General features: G+C 39.4%; 1 pseudogene; it reads right to left on the bottom strand.

The window, feature by feature from the left end:
• Positions 1 to 2,083: 2,083 nt before the first annotated feature.
• LOC109457538 (hsc70-interacting protein) lies at positions 2,084 to 3,376 on the bottom strand (annotated as a pseudogene).
• Positions 3,377 to 15,944: the final 12,568 nt, after the last annotated feature.

Raw genomic sequence — 15,944 nt, 5'->3', positions numbered from 1 at the left:
TTAAATATGTATACCAGTTAAGGGTACATTAACTGCTGAAAGAAGAAAAAATGCAAATAGTGGCCTCACAAAAGAGAAATTTATTTTTACTATTATAAAGTCTAGTTGGGTTTGGGCATTACTGACTCTTTGTCACTCAAAATCTTTGTCAGTTTTATTGTTTACCATTTGAGGTCTAGAACCAGTCAGCTTTTCCTACCCTGCATAGCCTTACATTTCTAGATTATTCCTTTTCATTTCTGCTTGCACACAGGCCAATTCTTGCTTAAGTGTACCTTTTCTCTATGAATAATCACAGCCTGTAACAGCCAACACTCCCTGTTAACATTCTGTTTTCCAGCCTCTGTCCTTCAGTTGGCAGCTAGCAGACCACTTTCCAGGTCATTCCAGGCAACGGTTTCCATGTTTTGCCCCAGCTCAGTATCTTCACCTCCCACTGCCTGAATGCTAAGTCAGATTTTTCGGTGTTTGTAAAAGTGGTGCTTCATTTCAGTGTTCCAATTTCTGTATTGATTACGGAAGGATAACTGCTATGAAAAAACCCACCCACCCCACCAAATCTTAGTTGCTCAGTAGAAGAGTATTTCCTGCTCACATGAAATCAATGAAGGGATTTAGGAGTGGAGTTAGGACTCAGATTTAGGTGAGTATTAGTATTTGCTTCAAAAGAAATAAGGGAGATTTTGAATCCCACTTACTTAGTTGGATTTCAAAAAAAAAAAAAGCCTGTTTTTACCTTAAACACATGATTTCTCTCTTGTGATTCATATTTTATCCAAAAGCCTCAGGCTCTTAGAAGTTGAAGTGCCAGATCTCATAGAAATAACTTTGAAATACAAGTTTTCCTATATCAGCTTCCTCACATTCTTTTAAATTGTTAAGATAATGAGATTGCCCACAAATATTGGGAGAAATCACTGATTGTGAAGCCAGTAGTGAACAGAATCTAGCAACATGAATTCATCCGTGCTGATTTGAAACAAGACAGAGGCTGCACATCTCAAGGGTTATCAAGGCTTCATAATTAGGACGCTGGGTACTGGAGTCAGGCAGAGCTACATTCAAATCTTAGCTCAGCTATTTACTAGCTCTGTATCATTGCATTTCTTAGCCTCTAGTTTTTAATCTATTAGCCTACATGTTCAGCAAAGTGGGGAAGGGTCATAAATCTCAGGCCCTTACCCTGGTATTTAAAGAAAGAAGGGCAGACAATGCCCTTAAGAAACCATATGGGTGCTAAGTGTACTTACTGCTATCGAAGTATCATTCTCATTCCTTCTGGGCTTTCTCAGCAGACAAAGCTAGGCTATAGATGTATGTATATACATTCACATAGATACATGTTTGTGCATGTGTGGGTATATGTGTATGCACTTAAATATCTTGCATATGATTTCAATATTTTCACTTGCATGAATACCTGAATCCACTTTAGTGGATTTCTGTTTTGATTTGGTTGGCCTTTTTGCATGGTATTATAACAAATATTTAGATAGCAAGAGTCTAATTAGCAAGGAATTAGGAGGTATCTGGTAGAAAATAAGCATCATATAAATATTTTTTTCTTATCATTTATTAAAACATGGGTGGTATAAATTATCTCTTTGTCCTTTGCTCTTAGGCAAATAATTGGAAGGCTGTGATTACTGAAAAGAAGAGTTACAAGTCACAGTCACAGAATGGAATCTATGATACCCTTTTGTATCTTGCAACAGAAGTTATTTATGTATGTGAAAATAAGGAAGTATAGATTATATGTCCAATATGCATAAACCTCAGATACTTCCCTCTTGAGTTTTGTTTTGTTTTTAAGGTTTAGCACACCCTTTTGTTTTTAAATATTTTTTTAAGATTTAAACATGTTTTAAGTTTGTAGTTCCAAGTAGGAAAACAAATACCCCAATGGCAAACAACTGTAAAATGGTACAGTTGCGTGTGTGGCAGATGGGAAAGGATTCTCTTCAAAGCACCCCCACTTTCCGCATGAGAAGGTCAGAGGTACACTGGTTTATATTACTATGACATCCATTGGGTGATGTAAGTTGCTTTCCCTTCAGCAAGGGCTTTATTTGTCAGAAAGACATTATGCTTGGCCTCCAAAATTGGCTGACAATTTACTGATGAGATTCATAACCTTTGGGTTGTTCTGGTATCTTGACATACTCGTAGTATTTGCTGGATTCTGGGCCACATCCTGGAAGGCCACCATGACTTCTGGATCCTGAATAGCTGCAAGAACCTCTGGATCACTAAGTAGTTCATTGAGCCCAGGCATTCCTGCCATTCCAGGCCTGCCCCCTCCCATTCCAGGCATGCCCCCAGGAAAACCACCTGGAAAAGAGCCATCCATACTGAGCTTCTGATTGTCTGGTTCTTCCTCCCTCTGGGAGCTCTCATGTTCTTCCACAGCCTTCCTGACCCTTTCCATTCTTTCTTTAATCTCTTACTCTTCATATTTCCACTCATACATTCTCCGATATTCTGCAATTTTCTGGGCCTTTGGTTGAACTTCTTTCAGCACTGCATTAGCATCTTCAGCATAATGCAATTTACATGCAAGGGCAAGATCATGGGCTGCTTTTCCCCAACCGCCCAGAAGTTTATGTACGTTTCCTCACCACATGCAGGGCTGAGCTGATCAGGATTTATTTCAGTAGCTCTGTCACAGGCTCTGATGGCAGCATTTGGCTTCTGTAATTCGCTGGCTCTCTTGGCAGACACAATGGCCAGCGAGGATTCAGCTGGATGGCATCTGTGAACAAGGCAATGGCTCTCTGTAGGTCACCATCATTTAGGGATCAATGGCAGCCACTTTTTTATCATTTGCCTGATCCATCATCTCCTCAGTTACCTCTACATTTTCATTTCCCATTTCTTGAGGGGCATCAGTGCCTGGGTGGTTCAATCACATCTTCACCGTCAATTTCTAGATCACTTTCCTCTCACTTGATGGTTCCTTGGTCTTTATGGTCTTGATGGTTCCTTGGTTTTCCCCCGCCTTCTTACTGTTTTTACTTCACTGATACTTTCTTCTGATTTTGTTTTTTGAGTAGCAGGTGGTATTTTATACCCCCTCCCGCCATGCTCTCCACCCACTCCCTCAGGAAGAGCAGTTCCTTGAAGGCAGAACACTTGGCTCCTGCTTACACATTTTCACCGAGGCCCCGAAGCTCGCTCACTTTGGGGGCGTCCGTGGTCAGGAAGCGGCAGGAGATGGTGCGCGTACCTGAGGCTGCACCCGATTCCAGGCCTGGGCATTGGCTGGGGCACAGCTGTGTAGTAGGGGCGGTGCCACAAGGCAGAACGGACTAGAACCGCCCTGACCGCTGGCTCCTCCCACCAACGGTCTCGTGACCCAGGTCTGTCGCTGGTGCATCGCTACTGCCTTCACCCCTGCTCTTGCGCACTGACTAGACCCCTCTACAAGTGTTGCTGTTTGTACTTTTGCTTGCCTCTGTGCCCACGCTTATATTCTTAACTCTGAATCTGTTCTCTGGATGGATCAACCCCCTACGTGGTGCTTTAAAGGAGGAGGGAGATACCAGCCCCTGCGGGAGTCATTTAGAATTGGCTGTTCCGTGAGTGGGAGCATTAAGTGGATCATGAAGTCATGAAGCCATAAGGCGCCCTTTTGTTTTAAAACAAGTTGAGATTTCTGTCTGGAGGGTGACATGACATCTGACTTGCTGAAATGCCTGTCATTCCTGGAAGGAACAGGAAACTCTAATGGGGAGATTTCCCCAGGGGTTATTCCTAGATGGAGTGTTGTCATACCTTTGCTAAATTTCTCTGAAAAGGAGGTTAGCCACTGCAAGGCAAAATATGATTTCAATATATTATTTATACTTGATCTTAGCCAAAAGGCCAAGAAGTGATTCCATATATTATTTATTAAAGTAATATTTATCATTACCTTAAAGAAGATTAAGGTAAAGTGAGAATTGCTTTCATAATGTCAGAAGTGATTTCTCAAGCCCGTGCTTATTGATGAACCTGATATTCATCAATAAGTAACCAGCTCACAGAAATCAATTTATTTTTATAATCTCATAAATCAACTTGATATATTTATTACTTTATAATGAACAGAATACTGTGCATATCATAAGCAGTAAAATTAGTCATTAATGTAGGGGTCATGAAAAATTAATTTAAAATGAGTTGACAGCTATCACCTGGGTTATTATTACTTTGTTAGAGATTTGCTGATACTTCTATAATGCTACTGTGAGATAATAATTATATATATACACATATATATACACATACATATATGTAGATATATAGATATCAATATATATCCCAGTTGCTGGCACAGAGCTCCTAAAACTCTTATAATTTCCAAAGGGTTGATAACACTAGGAGCATCTTTTGTTCTAGACCTTTGACTCCCTGTTCCTGTTGCAGAGCTCTTAAGTCCCTTGGAATTTCCCGGGTGAGAGCAGTATCTTTTGTTCTAATGAGGCGACTGTTGGTGGGCTCCTAGATGGAAACAGGTCTCCTGAAAGACCAAGCCATGATTAGAAGCTTGGAACTTTCAGCCCCACACCCACCCTCTGCAGAGGGGAGAGGGACTAGAATAGAGTTAGTGATTAATCATGCCCTACGTGATGAAGCCTCTGTAAAAATCCCAGCAGTATGGGGTTTGGGAGCTTCCAGGTTGGAGATCGCGTGGAGGTGCTGGGAGAGTGGTGCCTGGAGAGGGCATGGAAGCTCCACACCTCCTTCCCACATACCTTTCCTATGCAACTCTTTCATCTGAATGTCCCTCTGTATCCTTTATCATATCCTTTTACAATAAACTGGTAAACAGTAAGTAAACTGTTTTCCTGAGTTCTGCAAGCTCCTCTAGCAAACTAGTCGAACCTAAGGAGAAGGTCATGGGAATCTCAGATTTGTAGCTGATTGGTCTGAAGCACAGGCGACAACCTGGACTTGGTATCAGTGTCCAAAGTGAGAGGAGGGGACAGTCTTGCAGGACTGAGCTCTTCACCTGTGTGATCGGACGATAGCGTCAAGTTTGAGTTAAATTGTAGGACAATCAGCTGGTGTTGCACAGAATTGCTTGTTGAGGGGAAAAAACTCCCATATATCTGGTGTCAGAGGTGTTGTGAGTGTGGTAATAGTGTGAGAGTAAAGGAAACACACAGAGAGGAGGGGTAGTATAGGTTTTTCTTACATAGCGGCCATATTATATTTTTTAATGTTAATGAAAAGTGCCACATGCTTTAGACAGGATTATCATTATCACTTTTTGTAGATAATTGAGTAGTGTTTCTCTACTTTAAAATAATTTTTGTCACTGAGTGTTGGTATTAGAGTCTCAAGTACACAACTAACTCTATCTGGTTAGTTGTCATGTGTCAAGAGAGAGTAAATGGAGTCTTTCTAGTGTCTAACTTATTATAAAAAAAAATGGTATTACCTCTGTTTAAAATGGAATGATGTAATTCTAGAGTGTAAAACTTACAGAATGCTCTAATATCATTCTGTAATTTTACAGGTAATTGGTAGCTTTACAAATGAAGGAATTTGTGCTCAGAAAGGTGATATAACTAGTCTGAGTCACGATCAGTGGAAGAGCGAGCTGCAGAATCCAGACACTGGTCCACAAGTGCCTCATGTGCACTGGGCCCTCCTGAGAGAGGAAGGAATGAGTAAATGAACTGTACGTGATCAGATCTATGCGTCAGGTACTCTGAGTAAGGCCTGCCTAGGACATCATCAACCAGAGCAAAAATTCAGCATTCATAGCACTAAGAGACTGCAGATAGTAATTTTAAGGAGAATAAGGAAAGTATGTTGACTTGCATTTGATAACTCTGTCTTTACTTTCCCTAAGATTAGTTGCATTTGCAACCATTACAACGTTGACCATAATATTAGAATTATGTTTTTATAGGCAGAGATCTCATTTTTCAAATAGCTTCATTTTGTAACTATGTTATTGAGCTACGGTACATTAGCTCTAAAAGATCTGTTAAACTTATGTTTTGATCGTTTCTTTTTTTTTTTTTTTTTGGTTGGTTGGATGTTAGGTTGCGATTTATTTATTCTTGTTTGTGGTCTAATATGAGTGCTGCCTAGGAGATGGTGAGTTTGCTAATTATGCTAATTAAATTGACACATTAGTTATTATTATTATTACTGATCCTCTACCTCGATGTTGAACTGCTCATTGTACCTTGGAGCCCAGAGATATGCTCCTTTTTGTACATCAAGTGCGTCCACTTAGCATTTAAAATTAGCGTGGGTTTAGTTCCCTTTAGACATTTTATGTTCCACTGTACAAAAGCATGACTAAAATAACCAGGATTCAAAAGGAGTTTTTATAGAGCAGAAATAATGAGCCCGATTCTCTGACTCACAGGTCACAGATGGATCCCACTGTCAGGTTAGCTAGAGAGGAAAAAAGATAGAAAATAGCTTTCTCTTGCCTACTAGTTGGGGGCAGGTAGCCTCCTGTTACTTCTATCGCCAGAACCTACTTCATACCTAAGAACTGAGCTACCCCCCAAGGCCCTGTGCCCCACTTGCCAGCCTAACCACTGTTCAGAGAAGCTTTTGTGATGCAGCATAAAAGCCTACAAGATCGAAGGAGCCAGAGCCCTGGAACAGCCACCCGGCAAGGCCTTGCTTCCTCCCCTCCTGTAGATAGGAGTGGCTTCTCTGAGCTCCTGGGCACAGGCAGGGTCTCCATCATGATCACTTCAGACACAAGAGCAAGTGGGAAAGCTCAGGCTTCCATCGCTACATAATTGAGACCTCAGGATGTTGGAGCAAAGGAGAAACCCGGCCCCCTCTGCCCCATCCCCAATGACCCTCTGATGAAGCGTTTTGGTTTTTTTATCACCTTCTCCGGAGATACTCATCCACCCTAGGGTGAGGAACTGAGAGCAATCGGTCAACTCATTTGATCAAGAAACATTTCCTGGTGCCTCCTCTCGGCCTGGTACAGTGGTAAGCACTGGGAATATGGAGATACGAGACATGGCTCTCGCTCCTTCAAGGAGCTCAAAGAATGGAGGGATGTGGCTGGCTAGGGCCAAGCAGAACACAGAATTATGTGCTAGAAGGTAGAGTCTGGAGTGCCAGGCTAATATTCAAAAGGCAAATTCATGAATTTCCTACCAAGCTCATGACTGATTATCATTTCCTTTTCCCACCCAAGACTCCTACTGGGGCACCTCTGTGAGGACTGGCTGAGGCAGAGGGAAGTGAGGCCACTTACCTGATTGCTTATATCTACATCTGTTACACAGGCCCGTTACTGGCTTGGAGGAAAACAAAAGTGAAAACAACTTAAATTGTAATTGTCATTCTTTCCCATCTTTGATCTCATGCCAGCCATTTATTGCCTAGTTTCATTTCGAGTCAATAAAGTTGGCAGGAGTAACTTGTGCTTTAGCAGGGAGTGAGGAGAATGAGATAAAGGTCAGCTCTGCTGGCCACCATGACAGCCTGCTTCTAGCCCATAGCACACCAGCCCAGAGCAGCTAGACTCTGTGCCCCGAGTGCCCGTGGCACTTTGGGAGGGGATTGAGGTAGAAGACCTATTGCCACAACCAAGCACCTCTCTTGGCCTTACCAAATAGAACCAAAACACAGGTGGATTTGGAGAAGGTTTGGATAAAGGAGAACATGGTTCAATAGTTGGGAACAGTGGCCTAAGCTTAAGGGCTGGTGCTGGCAGTGACCCTGACCCCTTCGTGAGCATTGTCCCAGCTGCCATGCTGTCACAGCCATTCTCTGAAATCCCAGAAGTCTCCCCCCATTCATTCCTTGAAAGATTTGTAGGAAGCAGAATCCCAGCAGTGGTGGCCTCCGTCTTCAAGGACCAGCACCAACCTGGGCATGTTGCAGGCAGCTAATGCAGAATAGGTGGACGTTGTTCACTGCACTGTAATGTAGGACATACTAATAGGCTAGCGGGAAGCTTTCATTACAGCCGAAGTGCTGCCATGATCAGATAGTGGAGCTGGTCAGTCATGAACATGGCTTTGGAAAGAGGCCCGAGTCCTTTACTGGTGCAACAGGAACAAAGGGCAGCCACAGCAATGTCATGTAAGGTCCGAAGGTAAAGAGAATGTGCTCCTCCTCCCTGGGGGCATGGATGGGAAGATCCTATGTAAAATGAGTCTGAACTAAGGAGCGCTGCCCCTGTAGTGGCCAGTGATAGAGTGAGCTCAATGCCTCACCTTCAGGTCCCACAAAAGCCTGAGGAGGACTGAGGAGGCAGTGGCAGTAAAGTGCCTTGTCTGGTACAAGGTAGCCCATTGAGTGCGGGCATGGCCCTTCCCATGGAAAGAGGAGAGTCTGAGCCTGTGGCTCTGAGTTCTCCAGTCTGCAGGACTTGTTACCCGCAGTGGGGGGATTGTCACTTCAGATGCATCCCGCTGATAATGATTACTCAATTGTACCTTTATTCTGAATATCTTTTACACTTTTGCTGGACCTCAAACCTGGCCTGGAGTTTTGAGGTCCGGCTGAGCGCAAAGAGGGAACTAATATATGTATAAAGCAGAAAGCTATTCAGTGTGTTAAGAGCTGGGTTGGAGAGCCACTTGTGCCTTCCTGGAAGCACGCACCAGTGACACCTAATCCTGTCTGTGGTGGGTGATTGGAGGCTCTCACCTCCTGAGCTGGATCATGAAGAATGAAGAGAAGTTATTCAAGAGAAGGTCTCTGGGGACTGATGTGTAGGATAAAGGCATTCCAGGCAGAAGGGACAGTGTGATCAAATTTGGGGAATTCAGGAAACCAGTGGCTGAGTTGTGCGTTCTTTATTTTCCAACTTGTTAAATGCATCCCAAATCTCTCAGACAGAGTTTCTAGAAAGAATTGTCTATTCATGCATTCAGTCACTCAATGGATATTTATTGAATGCCCACAGTGCACAAGGCAAACTGCATTAAGAGATTCATAAGGCTTATTCTTTGTCCTCAAAGAACTCACAGTTTAGCAAATATTATTTATAAAGAGACAGGTGTTATTATGATAGAGGTTAGAACAAAATGTTACAGGAACATGAAGAATGGTGTGATGACTATGATTAAGCAGGTCAGAAAGGCTTCACAGGGGAAGAGATGTTGAAATTAAATCAAACGGGAAAGGACCATTTGTATTGCCAAGATGTTTAAATATGTCCTTACTTAGTATTTGCAAAAATACTTCAACTGTTGAGGTGCTTCTAAATTAGATGTTAATTAATGAAGTGAAAATGATGCAGAGAAGAAAGCCAGATTTATTTTAGAATGGCATGGTAGAAGTGAGCTCCTTACTAAAGTGAAGTTATGCAAATAAAACTAACTGCATTTATTATTGTAAGAGAATTCTAAATGTTATTTTAATATGTTAATACAAGTATAGTTTAACAGTGAATATTTATAATGCCAGTTGCTTTTCTGTTTTAATTTATTATTTAAGAGTATGCACTTATAGTTTTTTAAAGATAATTTTCTCTTCAATTATTGTTTTTCTTCTCTTATGCATAAATATAGTATATTTGTTATAGCATAGTTTCTCAAACTTGACAGACCCTACTCTGCTTTTATTTTCTATCCTTACTTAAAAAAATATTTTATTGAGTTATAACAAATATTTCTGCACAAATCTAAAGTGTATCTATCATTCAATTACATATATATATATATATACACACACACACACACATATATATATATGTATTCATGTAACTACCGTTCAGATTAAGATATAAAATATTTCCAGAACCTTCGAAGTTTCCCTTATACCCTCTCTCAATTAATACCCAATCCAGCAAAGGTGACAACTGTTCTGATTCTATCACTGTCGATTCGTTTTGCCTGTTCTTGAACATTGTGTAAATGAAATCATACAGGACATACTCTTTTGGGTCTGGCTGCTTTTGCTCAACATTATGTCTATAAGACTGAACCATGTCAGATGTAGTTTGTTCTTTTTCACTGATATGCTGTTATATTCTATTTATAAATTTACCCAAACTTATTTATCTGTTTCTGTGGGTGACATACTTCCAGTTTGAAGCTGTTATGGATAAGTCTTATAGATGTCTTTACATATACACTCATTTCTATAGGGTATATAGAAGTGGAATCGCTGGGTCATAGGTAGGCATATGTGGAACTTCAGTGGATACTGCTAAGTAAGTTTTCATGGTGCAAAAATTTAAACTCATACCAGCAGGGTGTGAGAGACTGGGTATTCTCAGCGTTTTAGATTTTAGCCATTCTGAAGAGTGCATTATATCTCATTGTGGTTTTAATTTTTATTTCACTGATGACCATGCTGAGAACCTTTACATATGCTTATTGACCATTTGGATATTCTCTTGTGAAATGCATATTTAAATATTTGGCCCATTTTTTATAAGTTAGGTTGCCCTTATTGAACTATAGGGTTTCTATTCTAAACGTAAGTCCTTTGACAGATATATGTATTGCAACTATCTTCTCCTACTCTTTTGCATACTTTTTTACTCTTTTAATGGTGTCTTTTTTTGTTAAAAAAAAGTATTTGACTTTAATGAAATTCAGATTGATAAATCTTTTCTCTTGTGGTTAGTGCATTCTGTGTCCTTTGAGAGAAATATTTGCCTCCTCAAGAGAAAAACTGTAATAAAATAAAAATAAAAATGTTAACATTTCCCATAGAACCCTCAAATCTAAATACACATTTAGAGTCCCCCTTTGAGAGCCATGCAATAGTATGTTGTTATAGAACATCCTATAGATGAATAGATATATTCCCCCCAAACAACACCAAAATACCATCATGGGAAGATTCCATTTTAAACCAAATAGGCAAAGAGTTTTAACTTTATAGGAGCAGTTACTCACAAATATTATATAGGAAATAAATATACAGAGGCTCCTCAATTTACAATGGGATTATGGCCCAATAAACCCACCCTAAGGTGAAATTATCATAAGTAAAAAATGCATTTAATACACAAATGCATTTAATACACCTAACCTACCAAACATCATAGCTTAACCTAGTTTACCTTAAGGGCGCTCAGAACACTTACATTAGCCTACAGTTGGGCAAAATCGTCTAACACAATGAATACACTGTAGAGTATCACTTGTTTACCTGCATGATCGCATGGTTGACCGGGAGCTACGGCTTGCTGCCACTGCCTAGCATCATGAAAGACTATCCTATTACATATGACCAGCCCAAGAAAAGAGCAATATTCAAAATGTGAAATAAGATTTCTACTGAATACAGCATATTGCTTTGCACTATAAAGTCAAAAAATTGTAAGTCGAACCATCATAAATCAGGGACCATCAGTATATACTCATAAGTATATATTAAGTAAATAAATATTAACTAGTATGCTTCACTGTGTTTCAAGGATTCAACAATAAGAAAAATGTTCTGAAAAGAGTATGAGATGAGAAAAACTATTCACTTGAAAGCATTGGACCAAAACTCGGCCCCCCCTCCCCTTCTGTGCACAGTTAGGAACACTCATCTCTCCCCTTGACCTACTTGACACACACACATACACACACACAAAACTAGTCCTAAGAGAAGAACACAACTGAGATATTTATGACTTCTGAAACTTGCTCTAATTCAATAGTTCACAACATAACAGATGGTCTATAATGACTGACCTATTGTTGAATTTGTCTTTAATGGTTAATTATACACCTATTTCTTAAAATCGAAAATTCATGAAGAGTCATTATTCCCAAGAAAGAAATATACTCATATTTTCATGTTCTAATTAATCATATTAGCGTGCAATTTTATAGATAGATAACAGATTTCAAGTAATTAGGCATATTAAGACACAATTAACATTTACTACGTTGAATATAACTTTTCTAATTTTCAAGTCTCTGAAAAGGTGATAAACACCAAGGTCTTGGGTAATAACATGCCTTTATTCATGCTATCCCAAAATTCAGAGTAATTTTTCTATATGGATTCTCTGTATAAATAGGAGTTTATTCTAATTATATGTAAAACATTTGTCTCTTCGGCAAAGTTCCAACTAGAGATAAAGAAGGAGACACACTAAGGGTTTATGGGCCAAACAAGTCAGAGCAAAGCACTGAAATAGTTGAAACTATTTAAGAACTTCACAGAGAACTCTTCCCTCAATGTTGAAACTAAGATAATTCATAATGCTACAACCCTGTGCTTTTTGAGGGTGGTCCTTTTCCAATTTTCTATGATTCTTTTGGAAAAAAACCTTAGTGCAAGAATACTAAGTGTCTTTATTTTTCTTTGTGTGTTTGTTCATTTTTAATGCTTTAATTTATGAAATTTTTATTCATGCATGAATAATAAATACAACAAAGGGTTACATATGCCTTGATATCTGAGGGTTTGGGGACCATTGGGCCTCGAATAAAAAAGGTCAGTTCCACTGGGGGTGGGGAGGGCTTTAGAAAGGCTTTATAGAGCCATAAAACAGCTCTTGAAAGATTAGTAGTTTCTTCGCTTCTCCATGTCTGTTCTTCCTTGTTTACTGTTCTGTTTTCCAAAAATGGTTTGTAGATGTCTTATTATTGGTGCCACTGGTGAAGGTAGAAGACAGTAATCTGGCCAACGCCTTTGGTCTCAGTCCTGCAGAATCCATGTCTGCCCTGGGGCTCACTCTCAATAGATTACTCACCAATAACAAAGTACAGAAGAGACCGCTTAGGGTAGACACTTGCAAGATCTCAGATCAGAGAAATATTTTGAATTCATAGGAAAGCTCCAGAAGCCTGAGTTTGTGGCAAAAGTACAGAGAATTCTGTCATCTTTGGTTTAGCTTTAAAATCTTAATAAAGATTGGGTTTTGAGTTATCCATTCTGTTTTGATGGTTCCTTCCTGTTCTTAAGCACATCTCATTCAGTTCTACTTGGAGCAAGACTGAAGAGCAAATAGCAAGGAGCCTACTAATGCCATATTTCAAACAATTAGATACCCCTAGGGCTGTTAGTTCAATTATTAGGATGGAGGGGAAATGAACTCTAGGTAAGTGGCTCTTACTCAGGACCAGATCTCCACTATGTATTTTCCTGCTTGACTTTTTTCCAGAAAGTTTACAACCGATTGTTGAACAACATCCTCAGCAGAGCAATTCTGACAACCGAGTTATGACTATTTACAAAAGAAAAATGAAGAAATACAGACAGAACAATCTGAGCTGAAGAAATTATGTGTTATTCATCCAACAAAAAAAACCTCTTCATTTCTGCTACCATAATGCGTTAGACTCATCAAGCCTGCCAAGATATTTTTCTTTTGAATTCTTCCTTCCACGAAGGGTTATGCTTATTTCTTTTTCACATTGTCCCAGACACATTTCCTACTTGAAGATTATTTCTCAGTAAGTTTAAATTTGGAAGACATTTTTATTAAGTAGGAAAGAATTTAGGATTTTTAAAAGTTTGAGTCTCTCCATCAGTGGAAGGAGAGAGGAAAAGAATGGAAGAGGGAGACAATGTATGCGTATTATCTTAAAACACATAGGGATCCAGTCAAAGAAAAAAGACGTTTTCAAAGAAATTACAGTTGTGATAGGCCTTTCTTCACTGGGTATTGGAAAAGCACAGATTTTATGGTCTGGTAGTGCCTAGATCTAAGCTGTTAGAAACAATGGTACCTAAGGTCTCTGATCACTTCCCTGTGTGAAGGCCTGTAGGCTAACGTGGAAACTTCAGTCTTGTTATAATGACTTTGTCCAAAATGTATCTTTACTAACTGTATTTTCTATCTCCCCAGCTTCTGGTGTTGTTTCCTAAGAGTCTCAAATTAAAATCCCAATGCTGTTGACATTGTTACCAGCAAATACCTTTGATGTTTCAACAGATAATTACAGTCAAGATTCAGATACTCAGCGTGAGTAGAAACGGTTAGGTTCTTCTTTAATCTAGGCTTATTCTTGTTTTGATGTGCAACTCCTGACAGTTTGGATTCACGAGATCTCTAAGGATATTATAGGAGATATGAGGAAAGGCATCTTTACCTGTTTGTAGGTTAAGTTAAAAGTCATCTATTCAATTAAAACTTCAAAGCGTTCTCTGTTTTAAAAAATCTTTTGCATTATTTTGAACTTTTTCTTTGCCAAAGCAATGCTCTTGCCTTGTGGTTAACATTTTCTTGAAAGCCTCTGAATTTGTTCATTGTTCTATTTCCTTTACTCGCTTTGATTCCATGCTTGTCAACTCTTCTAAGTTTAGTGCTGTTCTTTCATGATACTGATTTTTCTGAAATATCAGGTGATTTTTAGTTGTTTTTCTATGTTTATATCTGCTTTAAGGTGAAGGGGGTGCGGCTATGTGAATAGAAAAAAGACTTGTCTTTGAATGGATGGTTGTTGGTGCTGAGGTCTATGTGGGATTCATCAAACTCTCAAATGTTAAATTTTCATAATATTTGTTCTAATATTTTCACTGTTCTTTACAACCAGCTTGCCATCTGTCTTGGGGTAGGTGGAACTTGACATTGTCAATAAAAGAAAATATTCCACTTGCACATGAGGCTGGCTTTAGTGATGAAATGAGCTTGAGTGAATGTGACAAAGACGGTAAGAATAAATGAATGAAGTCTAATTGCTGGCACAAAGCAGGGCTCGTCCTCCTTAATTGAAATACAGTCATTCCTCAGTGTCTGCAGGGGATTGGTTCTAGGATCCCTGCAGATATCAACATTCAAGGATGTTCAACTCCCTTATATAAAATGATGTAATATTTGCATATAACTTGTACACACCCTCCTATATACTTTAAACAATCTCTAGATTACTTATAATACCTAATACAATGGAAATGCTATGTAAAGAGTTGTTACACCATATTGTTTAGGGATGAACTTTCTGGATTTTTTTTGTGTGTTTTTTTTTTAGTGTTTTTGATCCATGGTTGGTTGATAGCAAACCCGTGGTTATGGAAGGCTGACGGTACTGTCTTAAGTCTTTTTCACCACCTGTTTCTGGCAGGGTGTTTCCCTACCTACCCCTTTTCCAGTGGCCACTATGTGTCTCTCAAAAAGTGTATAAGCTTTGTTATTGAGAGATCCTAGAATAATAGTTGTAAAACAAATGCCATTGCTGGTTCAAATTTCTGTTTGAGAGAAAGTGGGATGTTGCAGTAGAATACGCAAGGTATTACTGAGGATCCTGGTCTTATGTTAGGCAATATCTATAGTAGGTCTTTGAAATATGCTGTACATTATCTGGGGCACATAACATCCAGAGGTCACTCAGATTAATTACATCTGAATCTGGGAGTGAAGTAGGAAGGCGTTTGGAGCCCAGTCATTTCTATGAGCAGCCCAGGGTTGAGAACTGTCTACTATTTCATCTTTTGATTTATAATTAATATAAACCAAAGTTCTTCTGTTAATGGTTTTCAAATTTGAATCCTGTGTCTAGATTTAGAACAGTGGTCTTAAACTTTATCAGACTTTCTGAGGGTGCCCTTTGCTAAAATGCATATCCATGGGCCACATCCACAAAGACTGATTCATTGTGACTGGTGTTGGGCCAGGGCTTTCCTTCGGTAAAAGTGTACTCCCAATCATCTTTTAAAAACCGAATTTTGGGAACTATTTATCTAGTAATTTCTTCCCCGTCTCTGTCATTCGAACATCAATTTGGTTGACACTTCAAATAGGGAAGCATATACTCTTTTGTTTAATATGGGGCTTCAAAAGTGACTTCTCCAAGGGGACAAATGATTTAGAACCTTCAAAGCCATGGTAAAAAGTTTGGCTTTTACTCAAGTGTGAAAGAGATGTTTTTGAATAGGTCTATAAGGTAAAAAAGGAATGTGATCTGTACAGGCCTCTTCCAAGGTCCTGTATCTAATTTTGTTTTTGTAATTTGTACTCTTTTTGTTAAAGAAGACCCCGAATGGTATGTTTTAGACCTGCACAATCCTGGATCTGCCCTGGTGATATGGTGTGGTAAGGACCAGGCAGAGTGCTTGGC

This window comes from Rhinolophus sinicus, linkage group LG04 (assembly GCF_036562045.2).
Source record: "Rhinolophus sinicus isolate RSC01 linkage group LG04, ASM3656204v1, whole genome shotgun sequence".
NCBI lineage: Eukaryota > Metazoa > Chordata > Mammalia > Chiroptera > Rhinolophidae > Rhinolophus > Rhinolophus sinicus.
Note: the sequence above shows the minus strand (reverse complement) of the source record. Positions and strands in the feature narration are given on the sequence as shown.